Genomic DNA, 20,857 nt, shown 5'->3' on the forward strand with positions numbered 1-20,857 from the left:
TGTTACCAGGGGTGCCACCGATCATAAATTTTATCCAAAATATCTTAGTAGTCTTCTGAATTAATTTTTGCATTCAAATAAACAATTAGTTTCCTCCCATTAGCAGCAAAACCACCCAAATCACAGATCTCTCATTGTACTGTTGTTCAACACACTAGATGGTTTTCAAAGCATGTCATGTCAATAATATCTTAAACCGTCTGGTCCATTAAGATTAAATTCCTTATCATTAGAAAAATCAACTCTGTGCCACTTATACCCAAATCATGTTTCTTTGTGAACTTCAGACATTTTAGCTACAGGTGGTTGGCGTTTAATTTTATTTGATAGAGAACTGCGCACAGTTTGGTTAGTGCATGAAAGATTGTCAAAATTTTTAAAGATAGATTGTTGGACTCGACTAACAATGGCTATCACTTGAAAAGGAATAAACGCAGATGGACACTTTTTCTATACTTTTCGATTTTATATCGCTACCAAACGATTTTTTAAAAACTTATTCACTACAAATTTGCTTAAAACTTTCACCACAGATCTTCTTAATTTTCTAGCTATTTTCCGAGAAAAAACCCATATTCTTTAAAATTAAAGGTCTTATCTTTTTCCATCAATATTAATTGTTTGCAAATGATTTGTTAATGCAAGCTATTTGATTATTACTGTTTGAAGATTAAAATACATAGAAAAGATATAAAACAATAAGCGCTTTAAATTTGAAGTTGGACTTAAAACTGTTTAGCTGTAATTATTTTGATAGGATAATTAAAAATGCACTTTCCTGTATCGTGTTGTGTACAACTCAGAACCGTAGCTGTGGAAACAATCAAGATTTTTCGCTTGACCATGTCATTTTTTCCAGTATGTATAGCGCATTTAGCATTTTGATGCAAAAGCCTCCTTTGGTGACCAGTTAATTCATCGGTTAATTTCAATTGAATCTTTTTATGCATTTGATGTTCATTTTTCCCTTAATAAATGATTTTTTATCATCGAATTGTGGCAAACATTAAAACCGTATTATTTTAATTGCTTTACAGCTGTTTTGTTTATTATGCAGATGAATCTTCTTAACGAATCGAATACGTGACATTATAGGGCCATTATAAGCGTAAATATCCAGACAGAAATCAATTTAAAATTGTTCGTTGTCTTTTTCATTAACGTAATTTCATCTTTTGATTTTTTCATGAAAACACCGCAATCTTATCAGTAATGAAAGAAAATTAAAATATTAGATGAAGCGATCAAAACTGTTTGAATTTCATAGCTACAAAAAAAAATGTGTTGTTGAAGATTGTGATTTTTTTATTAAATTGTCGAGGGGAAAAAAAAAAGAAAAGAAAATTCAGAAAAAAATCCAATCAACAATTTAATTGTATTATAACAATTAAATTACATTATTAAAATGATAAATTTTTATAAAATTTTAAAATAGTATGAAATTAATTTATGTGATAATATTTCGGGGTGTTATCGAAAGTAATAGCAAAACTTTGTTAATTTCTTTTTAATTTATGAAAATGTTTTAAACTTTCGAGATGTACATTTTTACCTTCCCATTTGTATCGTCGCCTAATGAGCTAGCTCTAGATGAAATGGCATACCCAGAACATGCACATTCCTTTTAACTATTAGTACAGATGGCCATCATGAGAATATCATTATTTATTTGTTAATATTTAACACTTTGTATTTTCGGTCTATACAAACAATTTGAATTTTCAATACTTCTTTAAGAGGAAAAATATGATAAGCTTACTTTTTTTTTCTCCAAAAAACCGTTTTTTGTAATCTTTTTGCACAAACAAAATTATGAACTTTGATTTAATATTGCTGCATCACTTTGAAACATAATATTACCTTGTATATTAAAGGTTTATGGCATTGCTTCACTTTTTATTTTCTCATATACAAAGTATAAATTAAATAGTGTAATTGACAAAAAAAAAAAAAAAAAAAAGTTAGTTGTGTAATTTTTTTTGTGCATGCAGGATCTTACTAGTTTGACAATATTGGCTTAATGTAAACACCGTTTTACAGAAGTGAAGAAGGTTTGGTGAAGTCGTCAGTGTCCAATGGCTTAAAAAAATGGAATCGTTATGAATGTCAAGTTTTGAAATACCTTAAAGGATAGACTAGTTGGTATAGAAATTCTTGGATAGTTGAGTATTTTCTATTATTATGTCTTAAAAATCGATGAACGATGAGGTTTTTTGTTGTTGTTGTGTAATAAAATCTTCCATAATCAAGATTTTAAGATCTTTATTGATAGTTTCATTTTTAATATATCAAAAAATATTCTTATGAATGTTGAAAGAAGATGCTCACAATAATGTTTCTGAAAAAAATATGTTTTGATTAAACACATACTCTGAATAGAAATATCAAAATATTATTTTAACATTTTTAAAGTATTCATTTAATTTTGAATTTGGCTGTTTGAAAAATAATATACAGTCGACTCTCGAATGCATTCCACCTAAAAAATAAAATATTCGAAATAAAATGAAAACAAATTTGCTTCACAAAGGCTCCCTCCCCTCACCAGAAATTAGAAAATGGCATTTTTGATTCTTTCATCTAAGGCATACCTTTCCATTTCTATGTGCTCACTTAACAACAAACAATTATATAAGTTTAAATCACTTTTGAAAGAACTAATAATACGTTTTATGTTAACATTTTAATTAAAAATGTATGTATTCATACTATACATTGTTTCTTACAAAAGGTTACTTAAGAATTTTCTCGAAAATATCATGGGTGCCGATCGAACCTCCCTACTCCATATTTAACAAGCAGTTATTTCCCCACGAATCGATTCCGGGTGTATAGTTCAGACAGCTCATCTGTTTTGTGGCGGACTGGATACCATCCACCACCGTGCTCTGAAAATCTGCTCAAGAACTATTCGTACTGCTCAAGAACAAACGTACATAGCTTATACGTTTTCTGTCATCAACTCCCATCTTTGTTTAAGGCATCAGAAATTATCTACGTTATATTATTTCCGTACTAGACTCTATGCCAAAACACCATATATGCCAAACGACCTTGCTGCTTAGTCTTCGCAGACTGTATGATACCCGTCACTCTCACATCCTTCCTTTCAGTGCGAGGGTCAAAATGTATCTTCACGATACGGATCTTGAAAATATTACAATTAAATCTACCGACTCTCCCTTTCCACCCTGCGATATACCCCAATGTACTTTTTTTAATCCCTTTTCAGGACCCGAAAAATCTTCATCTTCTCTTTATGTTACCGCTTCGTTGGCGCTTTTTGTTAAAGAATGTTGCAACCATGTGCTGACTTGGGTTCAGCGATAAAATTTATTGTAACCCTGTTGACATGGGATCAGCTTTCAAAACAGTTTGTACTGAATCGTTGCTTGGTCGGTGAACCTCGATGAAATAAAAAGTTGGCTTTCGAATAGTCGTTTGATTTTAAATAAGATTACAGTCCACTTATTAAAAAATTTAAATGAACCAGCTTAAACTTATGGTGAATTCGTATCACGTTATGTTTTCTAACAGCTTTTTCTCTACCATAGCTATCTGTATACTTCTTTTGTTTTAATTTTCAAGAATAAATATAATGCTACCAAATTCTTTCGAAATCAGAGGGTCATGTTGCTTATGGTATTGTTTTACCATCCGGTACATGGAGCTATATCTGACGTCGCAGTTATTGCTAGACATAGGTCTAAGCGACCAGTTGTAAACTTTAGCTGATCAAGTGATGGTCGTCAATTAACATTTTCCACACTTTAAAACCTTTGTTATAGTCTTAAAATCATACATTAAGGCAAATTCAAAATTTGGGACACTTCGTTTCTGGTCGTGCGGTTTCGAGTATTCCAACGATTCTGCCTTCTGCAAAGATGTCCAGTTTTGTCTTTGTAGCATCATTCGCTTCATTTAACCGTTAAGAATGTTCCTTCACACATAATTTATACGAAATGAATCTGAACTGCTTATGCCAAGTAAACAGGTTTACATGCATTTCAATGTGTGCAGGTGTTTTGTACATGAAAACATCGATTGAAATGTTTTGCATGAACACTAATCTTCAGCTTCAACAAATGACTCTCTACAAGTTATTTCGAACAAATTCTACTCATATTTAAAAAAATATATTTCACTTTTGGACGTCAGTATAAATTAAGATTTATTTTAATCATTAATTATATTTTGTAAAAGTTAATTATTTACATCTATTTGTGATTATAATTTTCCAAACTTTTCAATTTACTTTTATTAAACAAAAAAAAAAGTTGCATTAAAATTATTTTTTAAATATCAGTTTAGCTCAATTAAATTATTTTTCTCTAGGAACTATTAGATCTAACTCTAAATATTGCCAGTATGAAATGTACAATATTAACTGCATGCAAATGATTATTATAATCATGGTATTTATATAGAAGATGAATTTATAATAGCGGACTGAGCTGTATTTTCAGGAGATCCTTACTGAACTGAATAATTATATAATTTGTTCAAATTGTAACATTTAAAGAAAAGACATTTGAATCACAAATTATTCTTAGTGGAAGACATCAAATCATTCCACAGAAAGCCAGGAGCTAGTGGATAAGGAAACTGTAAGGGAAATGAAGGCAGAAAATAAGAATTTAAACCCAAGTTTTAGTTTTGAACGGCTAGTGGAATAGGGGTATTTCTAAGACACAGGTTAAATTATGTGTTATTGCATGTTATAAATGAAAATTGATAACAAACTATTGCTTTAGATATTGATTTTATTACTTAATATATTACATACAGTTATATATAGCTATTTGAAGTTCAATTTGTAAAGGTGCTCCAAAAAACAAAATTCTTGCATTATCATGTCCTGTCGAGCTCAATGCATCTTTTGTACTAGACATTTGAGTCAAATTTGATTCATTGTTACCCATTTGCATTGGTCCAGTAACTATAATATTAACATATGTTAATATATTGCAATGAATATTTTCCCCTGTTTCCCATCTTCCGACTATTTCCTTGCAATTCTGACAAGATTAATTTCATGCAGTACCGGTTAGTGAGAACACAGCTCCAAGGACTCTCCACAATTACTTTTAGCGTGTCTGAAGCTATGGAATTTGTAACATCATATCAGTTCCGAACTTGTAAGGCACAAAATCCGCAACTGACATACTTCTTATCTTTAGTCTACTGATAAATTCCCGGATTTATGAAAACAATCTAATGTTGGAGGTCTCTACAACTTCTTTTCCTGCATAGACCCCTCATTTCCCCTTCGGGAAGGACATTACTTCTTTTTTCATTCATAAAAGTCTGAAACTTTGCACCACATCTTTTGTTTCTCCTTGAATTAGGATTCCCTCAACAGCAAATTTACAACATGCTAATACTTTTACACCTAAAGTTTTTGGACAGATGAATTCTTTAAGATGTTTGCTCATTATCATTTATTAGTCAATGCCAGGTATTGCGGAGTGAAAGATCAGAGCCAGTATTTGACTACAAGATTTGAGGAAGTCCAAAGTCTGACCTGAATAGTTAATTGATGCTGCCAACAGTTAGTGTCCAATATTGTCCCCTATTGCTGAAAGATCAGCAAAAGAAGTTACAGACTTACCTGCATTGCTAGCATCTGCTTTTTCAAGTCTACTAGAAGATTCAATATTTGTCTATTGTGGCCTGCCCCAGTAGATGATTGCTAATTAAAATAATTTTCAATTTCGATGAAGCATAAAAGTCTTCTCCACATCTAAGCTCCGTTAGTCAATAATTGCTGCTCGTACTGATTGTACTAGATACTCGCAAGAGAATCTGGGATTTTTGTTACAGAGGATGTAATGACGAATCCTTTAAACGGCATATCATTGCATTCCGTAAGAGGGCTATTATAGAGAGAGAGGCTTTATATTCGCCATGGTTGGGCAAATAAATCTTGACAAAAAGAAATTCAAAATTTGATTATTTCATTGAAATTATGAAAAAAAAAATCATTTAAGAATATCTTCAACCCTTTTTCAAATTATATATATAATGAATCCCAATCTAATTTCAATCTTAATTAATTTCTAATTTTTATTTTAATTTAGCCCATATTAATTTAACTTCATTAAATTTCATTCCAACAACATATTTTTGAAAGTTTATATCATTACAATCTTGATTATCTTAAAAAGTTCCATAAAATGTAAAAATCAAATTAAAACAAATTTAACTTCTTATATTTAAAGATATTAGTAAAACTATACAGAAGTTAAAAGCATATAACAGTAGTTGAAATTACGTAACAGCACAAGTCTTAACAAACATAACTGAAATTTCTGGATCATTTTATTAACTGAATATTCAGTACAAAGATATATGATATCATTGCTAATTGATAAATCTGAAAATTATGGAAAAAAAAAGAAAGAAAGAATTAAATTGTAATTGATATATAGTATATCAATTTGAATAATTACCCAATCCTAGTTTTTAAACAATTAGAAATAGGCATATGGTTCCATTAGGAAAATTCCTCAAAAGGATGCAAAAAATTGCATTTTAGGTTGGTTGAGGTAAATATATTCCTGGGGAAAAAAATGTGAAGCCTGCATGTTTATACACATCATCTCCAGTCTTATTAATCATAGTAAAGTATTCTCAACTCATTATCATTTTGAACAAAAAAGAAAAAAAAAATCTACACATCTGTAACCAAAACTGACTGAATAATGAACTTCAATATTATAAACAAATCATAATTGTCAAGAAGAGCAGCCTAGCAGTTGTTGATTACTCTTCTTCTAATCAGAAATTGAAATGAACCAAAATGGCTCCAGAACACATTGATGTTTTGTCTTTAGAAGAAATATATTTTAAATTCATTATATAATACATTAGAATACAATTGTAACCAAAAGCAGAAGGCCCAGGAAAATTCTGAATTTGTTTAAATTTCTGGCTACAATATTTTATATTAGTGAATCAAAATTTCAAATGTCCTAAAAAATAAAATGCATTATTAGTACTTGAACATTTAATATTATCCAGCAACTGAATTACATAAGACATAAAAAAAAAAGCACACTATGGCTGGTAATTTAAAATAACCTGTGATTTTGCGAAAAAAAAAAAAAAAAAAAAAAAAAAAAGATTTATATAAAGAATTTTGGTAACTTAATAATTTAGCTACACAGAATTTAACATTTAATTATTTTTGTTTTCATAGAAAAAGCAAATATCATTTCAATAGCAATAAACTACAAAATTAAAGAATTTTACTTTCACACTATAAGACGTAAATTCAAACTAGTTTATGTCTTATAGTATTTAAATTAAAGATTTTATCATTTTATTAAAGATTATCATTTTAAATGAAAAAAAAATTTTTTTAGTAATAAATTTTTAAAAGAAAAAAGAAATTAATTATCTGCATTAAAATTATTTTGGTTATTAATATTCTGTAAACTGCATTTAATTACTAAATTTGATGTTCCATTCATAAGTCATGCAGTCTTTCTGAAGATATATCATAATTTTAATTATAAAAAACACAATTTAATTAATTTATAATAAATATGAATAGATATCAATAAAATGTAATATCTTATTTAGTATACATTCTTAATTAATTACTTAATTCCATTTTTTTTTAAATTCTAAACCTATTTGCTGTTTTTGCAAATGCATATTTAAAACACTTCTAATATCATCACAATGTTATTTATCCATCAAAGCAAAAGGATATTTATCTGCTATTTTTAAATGGTTACAAATCTGAGATATATTAGACAAAATAGATCAACACCACATCAAAGTAGTCATTTTTTAAAACATTTCATTATGTTTCCTCCACTGCATTTTCAAAAAAATTTTCCTAGTTAAGATCTTCCAAAAAACTGAACATATTTTTTCTATTCACTATAAGAATAAGTAATTTTTCATTTAAAATTAGAACTCTACATTGATTCTGGTCAGAGCTTTCTGGTAAATAATAATCATAAAGAGCACTTGAAATAAAGTCCGTAAAATATTCTAAAATTGGAACTAAATTATAGAAGTGGGAAATAAGAACTAAGTACAAAGACTGACAATAACAATTAAATATTTAACATTCAACAGTTCAATGTACTTTCAATTTTAACTATAAATTTGAACTTACTAGATAAAATAAAATGCATTTTCATTCAAGTACATAAAACTGAAATCTTCAAAATATATGTTAACAGTTAATAATAAATAAACAAAAGTAATTTTCATTTTCATTCAAAATTCTATGTACTTCTAAATTTTGTTTGTTATTGCTATAAAATGCAATAAATAATAATCAGAATTTAGATTAAAATGAATTCTTTTAATAATTTACTTAACTATCACTTTAAAAAAAAATGCAATAAAAAATTTGAGCAAAAGAACTTCCAAAACACTTGAATACCATTTAAGTGACTACTATACAGATAAATGGAGAGATAAAAATGGAGTAAACCTTCACAAAACAGCTATCCACTTCCAATGGTCACTTAACACAGACATAATGCTAAAATAGCTTTAAAAAATAATCAGTTTCATTTTTTTCATCTCTCTCTCAATTTATGGATCTTTGATTATTAGACAAAGTGCTACATAACACAGACATAATGCTAAAACAGCTTCAAAAAACAAACAGTCCCATTTTTTTCATCTGTCTCAATTTATGGATCTTTGATTATTAGAAAGGAAATGAGAAACCTAATGTATATAATTCAAGACAGAACAGCTGATAATGAATAGAATTTAATCACTTTTCACCAAAATGTAGAGGTTAAAAAAAAAACTTTATCTTCGAATTTAATACCAAATTAAAGCAGTCCTAATTACTAAACACAGATTTCTGATTTGGCAGCAAAACTTTCAACTGAATCTAGAGCAGGGCATAGAAGTTTTTGTGTCGATATAATAACATGAGATCCACAAGAGAATAAGTTGAATTTTTCAGTTGTAAAAAAAAAGGTGCATTAAAAAAAATCATACATCAAAAACATACATTTTAAAAATGCACAAGAACTGAATTTTTGCAGTATAAAACTAATACTTCAAAAAACATATGCTAACAAGAAAATAAAATCTTTTATAAATAATTAGAAACCCCGTTAATGGGCTTATAAATAAGGAGTAATAAAGTACAGGAAACTGCCAAAGGCCTACCTGCATGTGATCGAGTCCAGCAGAAATACCAAAGCAGCGTCCTCTTTAAAAAATCCTACTCTGAAACATTAATTACAACAAACAATAAGAAATTAAATGAGTAAATACCAAAATATGATTTACTGATTGAATATATATATATATAACTGAATGAATATATAAAACATGATTTACTAATTGAATTAAATTTTTATGCATAAACAAAATGAAAATGACTTGCACATTTTGCTTTTAGTTAAGTTAATAATCTAAATCTAACTCATCATTTAGCTGTTAAAAAATTAAGCAGAATGAATGCCAAAAAAAAAAAATATGAAACATTAAAATTATTTATCATTTGGATCAACATGAAATTAATTTAAGTCAGAATAATTTCATATTGCGTAGCTAATTATAAAATGCATATTTTAGTTACATAAGAACTGAATAACAAATTAAGCATCATAACTGCTTTCATCTTGAAACTAAGCAAAATTACTATTTTATGAAATGCCCAAATATACGTTTTTAGAAAACGAAAATAATAATAAAAAAATATTTAGTTACCATCTAAAACATTCATTTACATATAAAAAAAATATCATATGCCAAATATAACTCAGAAATAAAAAAGATCACACACCCTTAATGATAAACACAGGAGAAAAGAACATATTTATATGCAGAAAAATATGTAAAAAATATAAAAGTTGATAAAAAAATATTTGATTTATATAAACATTTTCAGTCATCAAATGATTATTACAATAATTATACTTCTTTGTTGATTGAAACTTGCATATTTAATCTGTTTATATCATATTTGTGAATAACAAATTTATAGATACAGGTAATTTAAAAAAAAGAAAAATTAGTAGTTCTTAGGAAAAACATAGTTAAAATTATATACTATTTTAAAAGTTATAAAAATCCTCTAAATACTTCTTGTACATTTAATAAGAATCAATGAAAAACCTAGCCCTAAAATAAAATTACTTGATACTAACCTAAAGAACTACTTAACTTATTACTTGAAAATCTAATATTGGTAAATTATCATTTTCAAAGCTTAAAGAGAAAATAAAATCCTTGATTAAAAAATTTTTCTGATAAACAATAATTTTTATCAACAGAAAAAGAAAACTTGATAAAATAACTTGATAAATTACAAAGTTGATAAAATAAAGAAATTTGAATTATATTTCAAAAATGAAAATCCTTATTGCAAATCATATTTAAAAAATTTATTAACATTACAGAAAAACCAAACATTAAATTTCTATCAATAAAAAAGTAATTTTTATAATTTTAAGATGGAATAAAAATTATTTTTGTCTATTAATATTTTCAGAAGTTATCAATAAAAAGCTTTGTAATTTTGTTAACTTTTTAATTGAAAAAAATTATTTACAAGGTTCAAAAAAGTTTAAGGTACAATCCAAATCTCCAATACATATTTGTACAAAATTCCATAATCTACAGATAAACAGTCTAAACTGTAATATATCAATAGGCAAATAGACAATAGATATAATACTCTCTTTTAATATTAGAAACTACAATTGCATAATATTAAATATGATCTAAAAGGCAGACATTATAAGGTCATATCACAAAATGATTTAAAGAAAACAAATTTTATAATACTGTTTTTTTAATGAAATTTTATGAAACTTGCTGAGAAAATTTGATACATTATAACTTAAAACATTTTAAAAGAATTTAAATAAAACATTTGAACAATTGTTTGTATAAAAGTTTTATACATCAGTAAAATGTAAAAAAAAATATGCATTTCATCGATTCTGTACTAAAAAGATAAAATGCACACAATACATTTAAAAGTAAAAAAAAAAAAAGTCACATTTAAGATAATAATGAAAAGAAAAAATTCATATATATATTATTTCCTTTATCCACAGAAATTTTGTATATTGATTACTTGGGACTGATTTTCTTTACACTCTATTAAATAAGTAAAAAACTATTGTTTCATAAATAAGCATTAAGTATTAAATAAGTTTTAAAAATTGTAAATAAGTATTAAACAAGTATAAGGTTTTTTGCATATATTTTAAAAACAGAAAATTACTTTATCTTAATATGTCATGAATTTATTCTGTAAGTATGAATATGCAAACTATAACAGTTTATCACCATATATAACATAGGAAACCCTGTGAAATATCATCAAGTATCATGTTTTTCTTTCTAAAAAGATCTTATGATGGTTCAAGCATGCACCCCCAGCCCCCTCCACTTAGACCCAAATCTTTGAAAAGTACCGTAACTTTTCAAAGATGGAGTTTTGGATCTTTGTTTGTTAACCTCTTTAGAGATGCTTAGTTTGAGTTCATTCTCAGATTGTAAAAAGGGATTAATCTTAATTTTCTCCCTTACTTAATTAGAATCACTAATTATTAAGACCCTAAGAACAAGAGTCAAAGAAAAAAGACTCCTCCATACAACAAACCAGTTCCTCAATTTTGCTCCTTCTGGTATTGGTGCCTAAATCAAGGTCACACAACAGGCTTGCCTCACCCCAGTTACATCATTATAAAATGCAAATGCTTTGAGCACAATTTTTTTTTTTTTTTTTTTCTTCTTCTGCCAGCTATGTAAGTTTACGTTTTATTTTAATTTGGTTTAGCTAAGTTTTATTAGTATCATGTTTTGGATGAGCACAAGGGCTGCATTTACATGAACCTGATCTTTTTGAACTGCAGGCATATGAAGAGGATGACATTTGAACCAGCATTCAGATTCAGTATCAGATTCATGGTGAACCAGACTCTCACATTCAGGTAGAATATAACTTTGAACTTGGAATACTCCAGTCCTAAAACTCACATTGCTTTGAGATCACAATGATCCTGACTTAGAAATAATATAAACAATATCTCACATCAAAAGTTGTTGACTGAATATTATACTATATTACTAATATTTATACTAAATATGTAGCATTCAATATGGTAAATTAAATGTTGTTAATTATTAGAATATTTTATACTATTATACACAAACTACTCTATATACTGACTGTTACTATAGTACGGAATTTGAAACAATATCAAATTTCAACCACAGTATATTATAGTAGATAGATATTATTGGCCTCTCTTCAACAACTATTAAAAAAATTAACTAAGAATTTACTTTTCTAATGAAGAATCAAAATGAAAAATAAATTAATTTCTGAAAAAATGGAAAGATCCAGCAAACACAAATTGTATCATTTAAAAGTAATATAGAAATCTTTGAATAATAAACATCAAACTAAAAAAAATCCCAAAATTGTGTCAGAAGCAATGAATTAGGGTTTATTGTAATATAATTTTTAAAAATTGAAGAGCAAAAATTTTGCATGGAATGGAAGGCAGCTACTTTAGAGGTACATAACACAATAAAAAAAGAAATTATTGAAGAAGAAAATTAATTTAGCATGTCATCTAGCTATAGATTACAATTGTGAATATATAATTTTTTTTAATAAATTATTTGCGCGGATAAAATTCATAACATGGTTATTAAAATATAACATCAATATTAAAAAGGGCAACCTAAATAAAATGGAAATAATTTTTTACAAAGCTTCTTTAAGAAATATCTAGCTTTTCTCATACTTATACAATATTTCAATGTATTTTCAAAGAAATAAAATAAAGAGAATTATCACACTTCAGAATTATTTCTTACCCAAAATTAATAATCATATTTCTTAAAGCAAAAGAAGAAATTACAAATAATCTGAAAGAGATCATATTTATTTATTTATTTTATAATCATTTTAGACGTAAACTTCGATATTTCAAGTTAATGAAAATGAAAATGTGTTTTTGCAACTCACAGAAATAAAATTATATTACAACTAATAATGTGAAAATGAAGATTTATAATTTGTATTTATTTTCCAGTGCTCCATAGAAAAATTATACTAATAAAAAATTTCAGAATAAACTCAGAATTAAACACAAAGGAAAGAAAAAAAGCCCAAATTAAAAATGAAAAAAAAAAAAAAAAAAAAAAAACATTATTCCAAATATTTAAAAACTATTTATAATCTGATTATTTTGTTAAATTTTTAATAATGACTGCAGAAAAATACTCATCTTTTTTTAAAAAGCATCATTATAACCCAGAAATTTTTTTCCATAAATCATTGAAAATTTGATTCAAGGACATTATCAACATTCCAATATGAAAAAACTTTGCTTTCATGTAAGACACATCTGATATTATCACATTCAGTGGAAAATTTTCAACCACAGCTGCCTATGGGTGCTGGATTGAGAAAAGTTGCAAGAAGGTAAATTTAAAAAAAATTAAGACTATTTTTATAATTGCCAAATAAAGAGGTTTGTAAAACATACAAATTTTATGGATGATTAAATGTTACAATACAATTATTTTATCAAATATAATTGATAAGGTTCTTATCTATTTCATTACATTTTCTTAGTTATTAATTCATATATATATATATAACCAAACATTTGCTTTAATAATATTGTAGATTATATAGTTATATATCGAACAGTCAGGATAGATAAATAAGATAACTGATAAATAAAAAATACTAACCTAAAAAAAATATGATAGAAATGTGAAACTAAATGGACCATCTTGTTTAAAGAGAGGCTTCATAATTACTACTGTCTAGAGCTGCAAAGTATCTGAATCTATCATTGATCAGAGTAATTGGCTTCAAATAATTTACCTAAAATAAATTTCAAAATATGAATTTTAAAAGGTAATATGTATGAATTAAGTAATAAAGAATGGTAACACTGTTTCAAAATTATTCAACATTCATTATAATATTATAAAATTTTCAAAAATAAATATAAAAAAATATAATAATTTTCAAATAGGAATATAAAAATATAAATTTTTAAAATATAAATCCAGGACAGAATTGAGCTTTTTAAGAGCACTTGGAAAATGGAAGTCTCAAAATCTCCTTTCCCATTCCTCAACCCTCAAAATCAGATATAATTTAACTGATTTTTATTTAATCTTTTTATAAGCAGTTTTAAGTAACAAATGTTGACAAATTGTGATATTTAAACATTAAATTGTGGATCACATTCAAGACATTTGGTTTCAGTATATCACGTACAAAGAAAGCAAAATTAAAATTTTAAAGTAATTTATAAAAAATAACAACTTTTTAACATAATCTAAGTACTATTTAGTTATAGCATTGGATATTTTTTACTTTATAAAACAATAAATATATACACGTAAACATAATTTTGCAGATGAGCGGCAAAAAAAGAAAAAAACTTTTGGAATTAACTTCAATTTATTTCTCTACAAGAGTCATAATGTATACAAGGGAAAGAAGATCAATAATAAAGATAAACATCCACCCTCTTTGCAATATAAAAGCTTTCCCATCAGTAATTTTACTATGAGATTCTGAAAGTGATTTCATTGACATATGAAAACTTAGGAAAGGGAATCTAGGGTATCTCTGAAAGAAATGCATAGATGTTAGTGATTTTTATCCCTTCACTCAGAGTGTGAGAAATTGCAATTGTCATTGATTTTTCAAAAACAAGTGTTAGTAATTATTATATAAAAAGTAGTATTCAGATCAGGAAATAAGAGAACATTTTAGAATAAAGTAATATAAAGTTTAAAAAATTAGGAAATTTGTTATTGTTTCTAATGGCACTTGTCATAGACAAGTCCACTGACTTTACAAGTCAGTGATTTTAAGTCAAGGGTGTGTCTCTTGTTTTTCAGAAGCGCCATCTAGGGCCAAGAGTACGACTTAGTTACAAACATGTCACAACCCTTTTTATGGGGCGAACTTCATTCATACATTTCATTCATTCATCCACAGATTGTAATTTAGACCAGAATCAGAGAAAGATCACCCCTGTTCCAGTACCCCCAGTGGTATTACTCTCAATATGGAGGACTTTGTGACCATGACAGATTTATACGTGCGCAAGCCACTACTACACACAGAGAATCTACGGCCGGCGAGATTTGAACGCGCAACCCAAGGGACACAAATCCAGCACCCTACCAACCAGGCTATCCTTTGTTTGGTCTACTTGTTTAGATTTAAATTAGATTAAAAATATCATTATATATATTATATGAAGAATTACAAAGCAATGTAATATAAAATTTACAAAGAAAATTGATTTAAAATGTTGTTAGATTAATTTTCTAAGCTTAAATCATATTTGATTTTAATTTTCAAGCCTGAGTGTAGGCCCATTATAAATTCAATAAAGGTACAAAATTAAACTACTTAGTAAATACTGAAAAGTCTCGAAGCTTCAGGAGCTCTATTGTAGGGACCCTAGGCAATCTCAAAAGGTAAGATATACTTTCACTTATGCATAAAATACTGAGGGTTTATTAAAACATCATTTATTGTAATAGTCAAGCAATAATAGAATTTTAAGTCTCATTTTTAATAAATATGTAGACAATTATTACAAAATATAAGTAAAGTCTACACTAGACAATAACTTATTTTATAACTTTTCTTTTACTAGAAAAAGTTTAATAATAATAAAAAAGATTACTCAAAACTTTTAACATGATTCAGGTTACAGCAACTTTTTTAAATAACATCTATGTTAAGAAACTGATAAAAGTGGAAAACTAAGAGAGCATGATTCAAGATATAGATCACAAATGTATTCTTTTCTTACATTGCAAAGATAGACAAAATTCATAAAACAGCAGGTAATTAAAGGATAATATTAATATATAAAAACTTATAACTTATTTAATAAGAAATAATAGTATTAAAATAAATTACCTACAAACATAAATATCAAGAATGAAAAATATATAGCATTCTCAATAAGTTTCAGAGTTATAACGATTCAGAATTTCTTCTTACCCAAAATTTCAGTAGCTAGTTCTAACTGGTTTAAAATCTTTTTCATAACTCTGGAAAAAATAAAAAAAAAGACTATAAAAATTTTGCTGATTTATTTTTCCATTATGTATCAATATTAATTTTAGAATCAAACATTTTTTTTATAACTGATGCTAAGAAAATTATTAAACTACTACTAATGGTTATGAAAAATGAAAACCAAAATTTATATAATATTATTTAATATTTTGGGAAACACAAGGTATTATTTTGTTATTTTCCAGCATATATCAAAAAATTATACATTCAAAGAATTTCAGCAAAAAATTATTTCAGATAAAGAATTTCAGCACCATCTTGGAAAAGAAAAAAACAAGTATAACCTTTTAAAAATTAAATGCGATAATTCCACAATTATTATTATCGTTTTAATTACAGTAAAATTTATAATTAAAATATAAATTTTTCAATTAAAAAATAGAATAATAAATATTTTTCAGATGTATTAAATTGAGAAATGCTAAGTAAACAGTGGTGTAAGTGCGACATGTGCCCTGGGTGGAGTTGTCAGGGGATGAAAAATTAAAGAACCCTAAAGAAGAATTTGTAGTATTTAAAAGAAAGGAAATTAAGTTTCTAATAAGCTCCAATTCCCAAAATTTATAAAAATTAAAATAGTTTCATCAAAATGAGAGAAAATAAAAATCTTTCAAAGGCAATAGGCTTTCCTAATTGGAATAGGAATTAAATGAAAATTTATTGTTATTAGCTTTGACTTAGAGTTTATGATTATTCCAAGTGTTCAAAAAAAAAAAAATTACATCAAAACTCAAATGAATGTTATTTGATAAAAAAGGAGTACCTATATTTTTTTTATAAATCTTTCGTATTTATATGAAAACATTTAATTTATTTTTTTATTCTTGTGAAAGCAATCAACACTCAAAAACAGCATTAATAAAAATTGCATGAATTTCAAAATTTTTCAATATGAGTATTGGGTGTTTCAGAATAATCATTTTTCCAATATCTGGAAAGTAGAACAGATAATCGGAAAGTATGTTCACAAAAATCATATTATGAATATTAGAAAGCATATTTATAATTGATATAACCCAAACATATATCTCAAAATAAAATAATAGATGGAAAGTACTCATAATAAAAATAAATTTCCTGGTTTTTGTCATTTGGGGTGTCAATAGAAGATGGGGAAAAACTGTGGCACAAAATTAGATGAAAATAAATTCGAGAGATGACATTTGTTTTCATGAGTTGAAACCTCTATTAAACAGCAAAAGAAAGGTCAACAGTATTCTAAATGATTGAGCGTTTGGAATTTGGATTAATACTTTTGAAAAAAAAAAAAAAAAAACATAAATAATTTTCAAATAAAATAAAAGGGCCTATCATGAAATTTATAAGTAAAAAAACTATATTATGAATTAAGATAGTGTAGATATAATAAGGAAAAATCAATCAGCTATTTTCATCCTACTTATATTCATAAATTTATTATAATTTTTTTATTTTTTTTTAACTTTTAAATTATATGAGGTATTTCCCTGATATTTTTGATGAAAGCAATATTAACAGCAAGCAGTGAAAATACTTTTAGCTAATGAAAGTTTATATTATCATATGACAGAATTTCAACACAACAAAATAAAAAGACGGCAAATGAATTCTTTTGAATATAAACTGATTTCAATGAAATGAAATATATGTGTGTGCATCAATAAAACCAAGAAATGTGAATTTATAATGATTCTAACACCTAAAAGTTTTCAAAATTTTTAGATGTAATATATACGCTTTCATAAGTATGTAAAAAAGATTGTTAATAAAATTATAATTAAGTGTAATTTTACATGTCATAGACAAATTGATGTGTTAATTTTAATTCAGATCAGCAATTGCATTCCTTTTCATTTCATGCAATATGTTTTAATATTTTTGCAGTTTGTTAGATATATTATTAATTGTAAATAAATAGATAGATTTAATGATAAATGTGAAATAATTCTGCATATTATTGTAGATATTAAACTAATTACCAAAACTTTTGAATAATTATATATGTGTTAACAAATGTTTTACTTCAATATTTCGAATTTCCATATAATGCCTAAAGACAAAAGTACGATACATAACTTTTTCATTAATTTTCATATACATATTCCTTTTCAATAGATCAGAAAATTTGTATACCTTTAATATTTTTTTTTTTCAAATATGATATGAATAGAAATTATTTTTGATTTCAATTTTTCTTATGTATTAAAAGCTCCATGTTAACAATTATTTGTTTTTATTTAGACCTCATTTTAATTATTAAAATTAAAGTGGAGAAAATTATTAAGGTTAAGTTTTAAATTATCTGTGTAAGTAAGCTAAACCTTCGAACTAATTTCATTAAATTTGTATTTCAAGAATTTTTTTTGATACATTTTATATTAAAAGGCTCTCTATATATGATAATCATTGCAAAGTTATTTGCAATGTCTAGATCAGATAAATTCCAAAATATTATATATTTTTATTTAGGTTTAGTTGCACTTTTAGTCTTTATACTGCTCAATATCAAGAGATAGAAGAAAATAATAGTCATGTTTCCAATAAATAATTAAAAATAGAAGGAAATATGCAGTTTTGGTATTTGCCCTAGATTCTATTTTACCTAAGTTTGCCACAATAAGTGAAGAATGTAAATTGATTCACACAGATTGAATTAACACTGCAAATTGATAAATAAATCTATTTTATAAGATCTAAATATAAAATTCATTTTTTATATTTAAGTAAGAAAAATACCTCTAACTCATAATGAATGGAATACATAAAGGAAACATCCAAGACATTGAAACTAATCTTCAGAAAATTTCTTGCCTTCTTAGTTGAATTTATGTTTTTTTAATTTTTCATGTTGCACCTGTTGAAAATAAAACACATACAAATATCACTGGGATATGCAACAATAAGAGAAAAAAAATTACCATGATAGAGAAAGATAAAAAAAATTTAATAAAAAATGGACTTTAAAATTATAATTTTATAACATTATCCTTTACATAAAAAAGAAAAATTCACAAATACTATAAAACAATTTGTGAAATTAACAACTAAAACACTCAAGATGAATTGTGTTTATAGTTTTTACATTATGTATGAAAACGCTAATTATAGATATACTGATATTTAAAACTGAATTTTTTTTCTTTCTCTCTCTCACTCTTTTTTAAATAAATTTATAGAAAATTTTATAAATTGATTTAGAACAAGTACTTTCATTTGTTTTTAAAATGCTATATATTATCCGCTACCTTTCATCATTTTTCAATAAGTTAATAAGAATAAAGCTTGTTTTTAATGATAAATAAAAAAAAATATATGTATTCCATTAAACTTGTTCCAATAAACATATCCAAATTAAAATTGGAATTCATGGGGCCCTCTAATTTGGGAATCACTTCATAAATTCTGTATTTTAGATAGTATATGAATGAATTTTAAATTAATGTACAACTCGAAAAATTATTTAAATACTTTTTGAAAAATTGACCAGAAGACTAATTGAAATGAACATGCACAAATGCATTCTGAATTTAGTCTTGAGTTCAGTGAGTACATCTGTTTGGCGTTCTCATGTTGAAAATACATAGCAACCCTAAACAAATAAGCACAATGACATCATCAAAGATTTGAAGCAAATCCGTTGCCATTCTCTTGATATGTCTTCATATCCTGTTTAGCAAAATAAATTTTCTCATGAGCTGTGCGATATATAACGATTCGTTTCAATGCTAAATTTCCTTTCAATGGAATGTGGGCGTATGACTGTAACCATAAGATTTCGTGTCCCGAATGTCATGAAAAAGAATCACGTGAAAACAAGACTTGTTTATTTGATAGATCATGTGAGATCATTCTCAGCATTACTGAATGGAGTCCAATTTTTCTATTTATTCGTTTAAATAATGGTCTTATCTATATTATTAAGCAGAATCTTGAATTGATATTTTATAAACGATCAAAAGGAATTCACGTGAGCAAAGATTGTAAAGATCACGAAATTTTTGTAGTTAGCAAAATGAGTTGCAAGGGAAGATGTACTAGTGCAAATAATTTTCATTAAAAATTAACTAATTCTTTATTGTGGGTTCTTTTATTAACATTTTTTAAATAATGACACTGAATCTGCTTACAATTCAACTTTTCATGTTTTGTCAGTTAGTTCATAAAATCTCCCATGCAAATTCAATAACTCTTTTCTTTTCTGCTGCTTTCTCTAGGAGAAGTGTTTTAATTCAGGCACAATGGCTAATAATCAAAGTATTCTACTGCGTAGACCTGACTTTATCTGTCCGATTTTCAAGAAGAGGAAACCATTAAACTTAGGAGACTTCCCTTTCAACACTTGCCGATTTATTTTCCAAGAAAATGATACTTCCCAAGCAGTCTCAATAATTATAAGAACTTTCCTGAAGCAATAAAGAGATAACAGGCTCTCTTCTGCTTACAACAATTAAAGACGGAACGATTGCTTCAAGGCAATATCCGTTGACTGCGAGAGGAACGTAAAGATGCCTAACATGTCCGAAAGGAATAAGCATTCACAAAAGGAATTCTTTGAGTAAGGTGAAAAGGGGCGATGGGAGTTATTATACATTTATCTTTTTGAATTACAGATTCGCTGTAACCATTCGATCCACTTATCAGTTAGTACTCGCAGGAAAACATCGAAATTCAGATTTAATATCTGTTTTCAATTTCTATCTTTATGGTTTCTGATATTGCAACTAGAATAGATTTTATTACTAGTGCTATCTAATTACAACTATAGAATCAAAAATATATTTTTTGTAA

General features: G+C 26.4%; 1 long non-coding RNA gene across 1 annotated transcript; it reads right to left on the bottom strand.

Moving 5' to 3' along the window:
• Positions 1–6,323: 6,323 nt before the first annotated feature.
• Positions 6,324–19,664, bottom strand: LOC129984623 (uncharacterized). The gene is made up of 6 exons (XR_008785510.1): positions 19,538–19,664; positions 18,806–18,923; positions 16,013–16,062; positions 13,720–13,855; positions 9,157–9,216; positions 6,324–6,974 (listed from the first exon to the last, which is right to left on the bottom strand). It is a non-coding gene; the product is annotated as an uncharacterized LOC129984623 (long non-coding RNA).
• Between the last annotated feature and the right edge of the window lie 1,193 nt (positions 19,665–20,857).

Source organism: Argiope bruennichi, chromosome 9, assembly GCF_947563725.1.
Source record: "Argiope bruennichi chromosome 9, qqArgBrue1.1, whole genome shotgun sequence".
In the NCBI taxonomy this organism is placed as follows: Eukaryota; Metazoa; Arthropoda; class Arachnida; order Araneae; family Araneidae; genus Argiope; species Argiope bruennichi.